Below are 10,713 nucleotides of genomic sequence, written 5' to 3'. Positions count from 1 at the left end.
ATCAGAGCGCCGGAGGGGAGTAACGGGAGGAGATGTGCCATGAAGAAGAAGCTGGCGGAGGCAGGAGAGGTGGAGCGTCTGATGAACCCCTGTTTCAGGGTCTCCGCCACATACTTCTCTATGGCCTCAGTCTCCGCCATGGAAAGGGGGTAAATGCGACTCGTCGGGGGGTGTTGTCCCTCCAGCAGGTCAATGGTGCAGTCCCAGGGCCTGTGAGGAGGGAGACACGTAGCCTTTGATGAAGAGAAGACATCGGAGAGATCTGCATACTCATGTGGAATGTTGGGCTGGAGGGTGTACTCCGGACTCTCCACTGACGTGGAACAAACCACCGGCAGGCAGGTCTTCCGGCATGAGGTGGACCAGGCTGTGATCCAGTTGATGGTGGGGTTGTGTAGTCTGAGCCAGGGCAATCCCAAGACGATCCGGTGAAGGGGTGACGTGACGATGTGGAATGACAGCTCCTCGTGGTGCTCCGGTAGTGTGGGAATGGTGATGGTAATGGGGAGAGTGACGTGCGTAATGGTGCCTGATCCAAGTGGTTTATTGTCCAGCGAGGTGACGTGTAGCAGAGAAGGCAGTGGCACGGTGGGCAACCCCCATTCAGAGACCACCTCCCTATCTATAAGGTTCCCCACTGATCCGGAATCATTGCAGTGGAAATGGAAGAAGGAATAACCAGTCACCGTTATGGGAACTAAAAACAATGGTTTTGTGATAGGAGATGATGTAACACTCACGGAGCAGCTACGGGAGTCATACCGCCTAGATAGGGAGTCGCCAGGAGATCTGTGGTCCGTGGGGGTGTAGGGGGTGCTGCCCACCTCGATGGGTGAGGACTCGGAGGCAGGGCGGCTTCCATAGCTCAGATGGGGTGAGCGTCAAGGCTCCGGGAGGTGTTGGGAACGCCGTCGGTCTCTCAACATCTCGTCAAGACGGATGGACGTGGCGATGAGGGTATCAAGGTCCATCTCGTCGTCCCGACATGCGAGTTCCGTCTTGATGTCTTCTCGTAAGCCTCTCCTGAAGGCTGTGCGCAGAGCACGCTCATTCCAGCCGGAAGACACCGCCACCGTGCGAAAGCTCAGAGCGTACTCGGACGCTCACCCCCATTCTTTCCCTCCGTGGGATGATCAAACACCGCCCTGAACCGAGTGAGGAAGGTGGAGTAGGGAAGCGCAACGGCCTCACCTCCTTCCCAGACTGCCGTGGCCCAAACCAGCGCCTTTCCTTTAAGTAGCGAAATCACCAGCGCTATCCTGGCTTGTTCAGATGGATATGCCCCAGGCTGATGCGTCAGATAAAGTGAAACCTGTAGCAGGAAGCCGCTACATTTAGTAGTTTTTCTGTCATAGCGCTCCGATAGGTGGAACCGGAGCATTGGGCAGATTATGCAGAGTTTGGAGCACTTCCTGCATGGCAGTGTTCAACTGGGCAAGCTGCTGCTGGTGCTGGTCGAGGCACTGGGAAACTCCTGCTCCTGCTCCTGCTAATTTTCGTGAGTGGTGTGTAATTCTGTGACAAGTACTGAGGACATGAAGAGGCAGGACGCAGACGCAGGGATTAACAAGGTAAAGGTTTACTTAGCAATGAGAAAGAGAATAACAAAGAGCGCGTAAACTACACTACGCTAACAATTACACACAACAATGAACGAACAGTCCAGGGCTATATAGTGGTGGTGATGAGATGATGAGGTGCAGGTGCGCTGGAGGTGATTAGGATGCGTTGGGTTTCCATTCCTGTGTTTGCCGAGGTGGTGCGCTCAGACCGGTGGCTCAGTAGACCGGCGAATCAGAGCGCCGGAGGGGAGCAACGGGAGGAGACGTGATACCCCCTAAAAAAAATCAGTAAAAATAATCTATCAAAATAATTCATCAAAGGCATACGTCGGAAGGTCGCCAAGTATGAAGAGAAGTGAGCAATCGTCATGTAATGAGCTTATCAAGGTGTCAAGCACATTGACAAACTTTCTAAATTCACCTGGTGGGCGATAGATTACAACAATGTTAAGCTTGAGTGGACAAAGTGACAAAACAGCATACAATTCTAAATGAAGAAATGGACTTATGAGAAATGAGTAGCCCTGTCCCACCATCACGATGACCAGATGCTCTCGGAAAACGTAGTCAGATGAAGAGAGAGCAGCTGGAGTAGCAGTGTTCTCTGGGGTGATCCATGTCTCCGTCAGGACCAAAAAGTCAAGGGACTGAAGGGCAGCATAGGCTGAGATGAACTTGGCATTCTTGATCGAGATTGGCAGTTCCAAACATTGCCATAGACCAGGATTTCCACATGGGTTGTGTGCAAAGGGTACACTAAATTAGAAGGGTTGCAGCCAATGGATGGGGAACATCTGTAAAGCCCACAGGGAGAGGAGTGAACAGGTATAGAAAACACACAAACAGTGCCTTTGGAAATTATTCAGACCACTTGACTTTTTTTCACATTTTGTTACGTTACAGCCTTATTCTAAAATGGATTAACATTTTTAAATTCCTCAGCAATCTACACACAACACCCATTAATGACAAAGCAAAAACAATTTTTGCAAATTCATGAAAAATAAAAAACTGAAATACCTTATTTACATAAGTATTCAGACCCTTTGCTATGAGACTCAGAATTGAGATCAGATGCATCCTGTTTTCATTGATCATCATTGACTTGTTTCTACAACTTCATTGGAGTCCACCTGTGGTAAAATCAATTGATTGGACAGGATTTGGAAAGGCACACACCTGTCTATATAAGGTCCCACAGTTGACAGTGCATGTCAGAGCAGAAACCAAGCCATGAGGTTGAAGGAATTGTCCGTAGACCTCCGAGACAGGATTGTGTCGAGGCACAGATCTGGGGAAGGGTACCAAAAACATTCTGCAGAATTGAAGGTCCCCAAGAACACAGTGGCCTCCATCGTTCTTAAATGGAAGATGTTTGGAACCACCAAGACTCTTCCTAGAGCTGGCCGCCAGGCCAAACTGAGCAATCGGGGGAGAAGGGCCTTAGTCAGGGAGGTGACCAATAACCTGATGGTGTGATGGGAGAACCTTCCAGAAGGACAACCATCTCTGCAGCACTCCACCAATCAGGCCTTTATGGTAGAGTGGCCAGACGGATTCCACTCCTCAGTAAAATGCACGACAGCCCGCCTGGAGTTTGCCAAAAGGCACCTAAAGACTCTCAGACCATGAGAAACAAGATTATCTCGTCTGATGAAACCAAGATTCAACTCTTTGGCCTGAACGCCAAGTGTCACATCTGGAGGAAACCTGGCACCATCCCTACGGTGAAGCATAGTGGTAGCAGCATCATGCTGTGGGGGTGTTTTTCAGCGGCAGGGACTAGCAGACGAGTCAGGATCGAGAGAAAGATTAACGGAGCGATCCGAGGAGTGGCTTCGGGACAAGTCTCTGAATGTATAGTCTGTATGGTCCTCCCCTTCCTCCTCTGAGGAGCCGCCACTGGAAGACAGGCACTTAAAGTAGATGGCCCTAGCTAGCAAAAAGACAGTACTAGACAACAGATAAAGAAAACCTTTATACTTATCACTTCTGGATATATCAACAGTCCTCTAGCTATAGAATGAAGCACACATTTGCATTACATTTGGGTTTTAAAACATGATCCAAGGTCAAATAAATGCATACCCATAGCGTTTTACTGCAGACTTTTATTTTGAAGGCAAAATCCGAAAACAGGAAATCTTAATGTGGATAGGATCCAGTTTATGCAGCCAGGGTTCCGGTCTATAAGCACGGTTTCGACTGCCCCTACAGCTTTGCTTCGGTACTGCAGTTTAACTGACACCCGGCCCAGAAAGACCATTTCCATACAAGGCCACATAGAGAAGTCAGATTTGAACATTTTCGTCATCACCTTTGTGCACAAAACATTCATTGAATTATTCTAATAATTGTCACTCACAGCCGAAGATACTGGGCACATTCGAGCGGATACATTTTTTCGACTTGCACTTGCATGTCGACTGCATGAACTTTACAACAACCATGTAATCAAAGGCCATGAAGTTTCGACTGCGGTCGACTTCAATTTTCTGCAGTTGCTCCTCACCAGCTGCAACTTGCAGCCATTGCCTGCAATGTGGGAGGCATTATTTGTCAACCAATCATTAGTGTTTTTGTTTGACCCATGCGAATGGGACCAAAGACATGACTAAACAGGAAGCAACTTTGCTGCTATTCATATGTATACAGTGGATATGTACAAATGAATGTGATATTTGAGGCTCTCTCTCCCCAATTGATAGTACAATGTACACACATATATTTACAGTTTGTGAGTGTGTGATATGGGGGTTGGAGACATGTTTATTTCGACATTACAAAGAAAAACTTTTATAAACAATGCCAACACTGCCATGTTGCACTGAGCCTTGCTGTTGGAAAACCAGTGTCCGATTTTAGGCTGTAGCAGATGCATCTCCCCGACTTCACTCCTCGACTTTCGTCTACAGTCGGTTGCTTTATCCTTACCACTCAAACAAGACCATTAACATTTTATATTCATCCAATGTCTGCTATGTTTTTGGATGACATGATGATGTCGTCACTGGTCGTGCTTGTGATGTTGGTGACCCAGTGGAGGCTGCTAAGGGGAGGCGGCTCATAATAATGGCTGGAACGGAGTAAATGGAATGACATCAAATACATGGAAACTATGTGTTTGATGTATTTAACACTAATTTCGCTCCAGCCATTACAACGGCCGGACATCTTGGACGCAGTCCCCAGTTCTTATTATACCTCAGTGATCCAGCTAATGTTGCTGCCGTCAATCAGAAAGTATTCTAAACTTCCAACCTGAAGTTTTTTTGGGGTGGCATAGAAGCTGGCAGCATTACCGCCACCTAGCGTGCTGGAAAATGACGCGTAGACTAAGAAAACAATGTAAAACCTATAGCGCAGGGTAGGCCTATTCTTGAATACACATATTCTTTTTAGGCCTACACAAATGTCTGGATGGTTTGTACACTATGCACACTTGCTCTGTCAGTGCTAATTGTCTGCATTCTGTCTGAATTAACCTTACCTAAATAGGCCTAAACACACACACAAGCAAGCAGTCCTGTGTAGCTCAGTTGTTAGAGCATGGCGCTTGCAACGCCAGGGTTGTGGGTTCGATTCCCACGGGGGACCAGTATGAAAACATTTATGCACTCACTAACTGTAATTCGCTCTGGATAAGAGTGTCTGCTAAATGACTCAAATGTAAACTGATATTATATGAAAATTGGGCCTTGACCTTACCTTTATTTGTCATGATATTCCTTGTGATGATAAATGTTAATATTGTAGTTCAACACAACATTTGTGAAAGTCCCCAGCAAGCAGATTTAGATAACTTTAGCTGAGGGAGGTTTTTGTATGGCTCTGTATCACTATGTGAACGGAGTAGCTTCATGCTGCTGACAGTAGTAATCTCCTGCATCTTCAGCTTGAACTCCACTGATGGTCAAAGTGAAATCAATATCAAATCCAGTTCCATGATATCGACCTGAAGTAAAACCTGTGTGAAAGTTAATGATGAATTTAGGAGCTTCTCCAGGTTTCTGATGGTACCAGGCTAAGTCATCATCAATGGCAATACTGGCTTTACAGCTGATCGTGGCAGACTCTCCAGACTGGACCATGACAACTGCAGGAGTCTGGGTCAATAAAATGTCCCCTGCACAGCCTGGAAGAGATAGAAAAATATGAATTTGGAGTCTTTGATTTAGATTAAACCTGTTTTAGTTCAAATATGAATATTAGAATAAAGACTTTCTGTTTAAATTAGGATAGTGATATTAAAATCAAATGTTTTAAGGTTAATTACTGAAGTAATTCCAAACATACCATTTGTGTAAAATGCAAGGACCAAAATAGTTCTCAAGATAAAAGTCATTTTTGTCTTATGTTGTGTTGCTTCTATAAGGACAATTGTTTAACTCACAGGGCTATAAACACTTTAAGACCACTGAAGCATGTGCTGCCAATGCAAAGTGTCTTCATATGCAAATGGTCCAACAGTCTGATGATACAGGACACCTGTGATATGACAATGCTGTTGACAACTCATCAGTGAGATAAAAAATGACCAGAATATTTATTGTGGTTTATTTATTCATGTAATAAAAAGCAAGCAGTATCAATACTGTCCAATATTGCAAGATGGACACTAATATATAAAAAAGTGTCTACATATAGTATTGTTAAATTTAGAGCTATCTCCCTTTTCTTTTAATTACATTTGACACATTGTTTTTCTTGTTCTCCACAAGTTTCTTACCACCTCCCTTGATGGCTCCTAACGTCCTACACAGACACAGACAAAATGTCCTTTGTTAAGAAATCTTGTGTGTGCCTGATCAAAACCTTGCTTAGAGTAACAAGTGAGTGATTTGTCACATGAGTTGTACGTTCATCCTCCTCCATGTTGTCTGACTCATATTTGCTACCAACCACTCTGTGCACTCTCACCGAGCAGCTTTTGTTGTCACAAAATCTCACAGATACTCTTTCTCGCTTCCACACACACACACACCCACACACCCACACACCCACACACCCACACACCCACACACACACACACACACACACACACACACACACACACACACACACACACACACACACACACACACACACACACTATGTGACTGAGTGACAGTGGACCGGTCACACAATGCTGTCCTTGTGCCATAAACAAAAGGTCAGATGTCTCAAAGCATATTACATTTACATTTTACATTTTAGTCATATGAATCACAGACAGTCTGTCTCTCCTCTCAGGCTCTCAGACGCACTTCTAATCCACATCACAGCCAAATATCCTCCTCATATTCCTGGATATTACGCTGGGAATTGATTCACAATCCATTTGATAACATTTATGATAAATATTTAGCTGGAAATGTTAGCGAAACAGCACAGAGACGTTTTTGTGAGATGACAGCATGGTGCTTGAAGAGGCTCAGGGCAGGTTATGAATGGATAGGGGACTACAACTAATTTAAAAAAAAGTTATGTCCCCATTTAGATATAACACAAATATCAAACAAGTAAGAGTTTCTAAAATGTGCGTGTGTGTCCGCGTGAGTGTGTGAATGGTAGTGACAGACAGTAGTGCCCGTAGGCGGCCCTTGCGACACTAGACAGCCGGACCCTGGTCTATAGTATTTACATGTCATCATGACAAGTCCTCTGCCTGAAGGAAAAAACTTTGGATTTCAAGTCTTCCTCATTCACTCCTCAAGTTCCATATGAAGAGCAAAGTGAGTAAAAATCCATATTTTTATGTATGATATTATTATCAGATTATCCTGAATATTTAGCGATTTTTTTGGTGAAAGTTGCTAGAATTAACTTGAGGGTTGATGAGAAAGTGAAGCCATATACATATTCAGAAAAGAAAGCCATGTACGGAGGGGTTGGGAAAGGAAAGTCTTCTCTTTCTGATGTGCTTCCTCTGTCAGATTCGGACGACCACGTGTGTCCTATTTCTATTCACAAGTCTTGGCGTATGCTCAGGAGGATTTGGGAATCCTGTAACAGATGACGTGAGCAGGCTGATGTTATTGGTAAGAGCTTCTACATACTCTAACCTGAACTGTATTATGCTAAACTAGTCTGGTGATTTATTTAGAGTTTATTCCATCATAAAAAAATACTTTAAATGTCTTCTTTTGATAAAGAAAATGGGCTAAACTGGGCAAAAATAAATGACCAAATAATCCTAATTTATTTTTACAGAAACACAATATTCCAAAGGATTATAACATTTCTATGCATTATATTCCCAAAGAGATGGTGAGTAGAATTTCTCAAAAACAAAACATCATGCAGAAACTTTAAGAGGGTGGGAAGTTGTGGTGGGTGGTCTTAAACTTTGGCAGCATTTTTGTTGATGAACATTTTTGTTTTATTTGGAATCTGTAGAATGGAATCATATGTAACCTAGTCGGTTTTCTCCCTTTTCTTACTCCAGAGTGGTGTGTGCTGGGTTCTACTGAATATCTATCCACTGGAACAAAGCCTTAGGGAACTGGCCAGGGTGTTTGGTGCCATTTCTTCCAACAAAGATAATATTATGATCTTCATCACCATGCTGCAAAATCTACGCTTCAAATTAGATCATGAGGAGCTGGTAATGCCTGTCAGTTCTGCCAAATGTAGACCCAGTTACTGTAGATCCAGTTTATTGACTGTATTAAGTGATGCAACCATCCTGATGTTTACTTTGTTTCTCTGTACTTCCAGGAGGCAACAATGCAAGTCTTTAAATGCCACTATAGGGCGGTCAAATGGCCGTCTGGGCAGTATTTTGACTATATCAGAGACATTTTGAATTCTGCAGCTCAGGGAGAAGGAGGATTCCGCTGTGTGCCTCCACCCTGCCATGCCCCTACTACACCAGGTAAGAAACAATCCCCAACACACAGTATCCATTCAGCCCCCACATACAGAATTCACAAGTCTCTTCCTCACAGAGCGTGTTGTTGTCTCTCTCAGGAAGTGAACCACAGGACCATGAACAGACTCGGTCAAGGGGGAGTCTGCTGTCCCTGCTTCTGATCCCAGTCACAGCCTGTGTGCTCCTCATAGTGTGGGCAGTAAGTTAACAATGTGGATGGCTTGCTCAGGCTGTATGACCTTGTCTGGTCCAGGAGACCTACAGGGTATGCAGTTTCTTGTTCCAGCCCAGCACTACTACTACACACCTAAATCAACTCTTCAACTAATCATCAAATGTGTTAGTACTTGGCTAGAACGAAAGCCTGCACACACTGGCTCTCCAGGAGCAGGACTGAAGAGCACTGGTGTATGGTTTTGGATGCTTCAACGTGATACTCTGTTCCACAGATTAAATCTAGAAGAGGAGGCTTCCCAGAGAGTAACCTTGACAGAGGCCATAGAAGGCTGTCCCCTGATGTGGAACGGACCATAACCATCCCTATTCCATTACTCACCAGTCTACCTGACACACCAATAATGGGGGAAGCCTGATCACCACTGAGGGAGCAGATGAAGCCAACATGAAGCACTGCATAGAGAGCAGAAAGCTCCCCCTCTGGACTGGTGTCAGTCTGAACTGGTATCTCTGTTCTTCTTGGGTGATATCTCTGAGAGAACAGAGCTGAAATCTCTGATTTGGTATCTCTGACAAATCGGAGCTGATATCTCTAAAATATATGGGCTGATATAGTGGTCTCACTTAAACAAGGGACAACGGCGATAAGACATGAATCAACCGCTTACTAGAACTATATAATTTGGACTGTCATAGATTTTGACACAACACCATGTATCACAGGTTCCTACCTTATCTATGTCTGTCTAATCAGAGATTTTGACATTACCAGATACATTCTCGACTGAGACTGAATTTTGTTGTTGCCTAAAGATCTATTGCTGCTGTGTGGCCACAGAGTGTGTGCTGACACTTTTTATGTCTCACCCCCTCTTTGAGTCACATCATCAGTGTGTGTGACTACAGTATGACAGTTTAACTACCAGCAGTGTGTGTGTGTGTGTGTGTGTGTGTGTGTGTGTGTCTGTGAGTAAGCTACCCTGTTCTGCATGATCTCAGTGAGGGCCATAAGAGGGGCTTGTTCTCGCCACAAAAGAAAAGAGCCGTAGGCTGAAGGAAATACCAGTTCCATGCTAACCGACAGAGACAGATCCTTATGAATCACAAACCGTTTGATCCTCAATCCCCAGACAGCAGGAAATCAGGATTCTCTGCCATCTCCTCTCATGCTACTCTATCACACTCATTATGAAACCTTCCCACTGGGCACGGACGTCAATTCAACATCTATTCCATGTTGGTTCAACTTAATTGCATTGAAATGATGTGGAAACAACGTTGATTCTACCAGTGTGTGCCCAGTGGGTTAGGACTGACTGGTTTCAAGCATAATGTATAGCTAATCTTTAACTCCCCTCTAGTGGTCAGATACAGTAACTATACTTGGTTCCGTCAGCACCTGCAGTAGGTCTCAGCTGTAGCAGTGTAGTCACCGTACAGTCTGACTGAGGGAGGTTTTGTATCTCTGTATCACTGTGTGTACACCTAGGCACTTTATGTAGATAGTGTAGTTTAGATAGTGTTTGTAGTGTACATGTGTCTCATGTTTGAGTCCAGCGTCATTCACAGTCACATTCACAGATCTAACAGTCAGTAACCTGCTCATGAAAATAGTTAATATAATGCTAGAAGATTGCATCAATTTAAATCAGACATTTGGTTTAGGTCCATATGAGGACTTGTTTTGGGGGGCTGAAGTGGTTGTAACTTTGAAGTAATATTGAGGTCATAACCCCTTTTGTTTTACTCCTGTAGATCTTGCTATGGACAGGTATTGTGTTTCAAAACATCATAACTTTTATATACACTTTCAGGCCATAATAAATACTATAAGTCATAACCATGATGATGATGGTCATGTGATCTGAATGATTGCTTTAGCACCATATTGTAACATGTCACAGTTGACCTCATCTAGTGACCAGTGTTCCATGTCACTGTCTCTCTCCCCTCAGACACTGCAGTCTGACTGAGGGAGGTTTTCGTACGGCTCTGTATCACTGTGTGAACACAACACTACTGCTGTGGAAACTCTGACAGTAGTAATCTCCTGCATCTTCAGCCTGGACTCCACTGATGGTCAGAGTGAAGTCACTCCCAGATCCACTGCCACTGAATCTA

This window comes from Coregonus lavaretus (genome assembly GCF_964263955.1).
Source record: "Coregonus lavaretus genome assembly, chromosome: 5".
Taxonomy (NCBI): domain Eukaryota; kingdom Metazoa; phylum Chordata; class Actinopteri; order Salmoniformes; family Salmonidae; genus Coregonus; species Coregonus lavaretus.
This window is presented reverse-complemented; position numbering follows the sequence as displayed.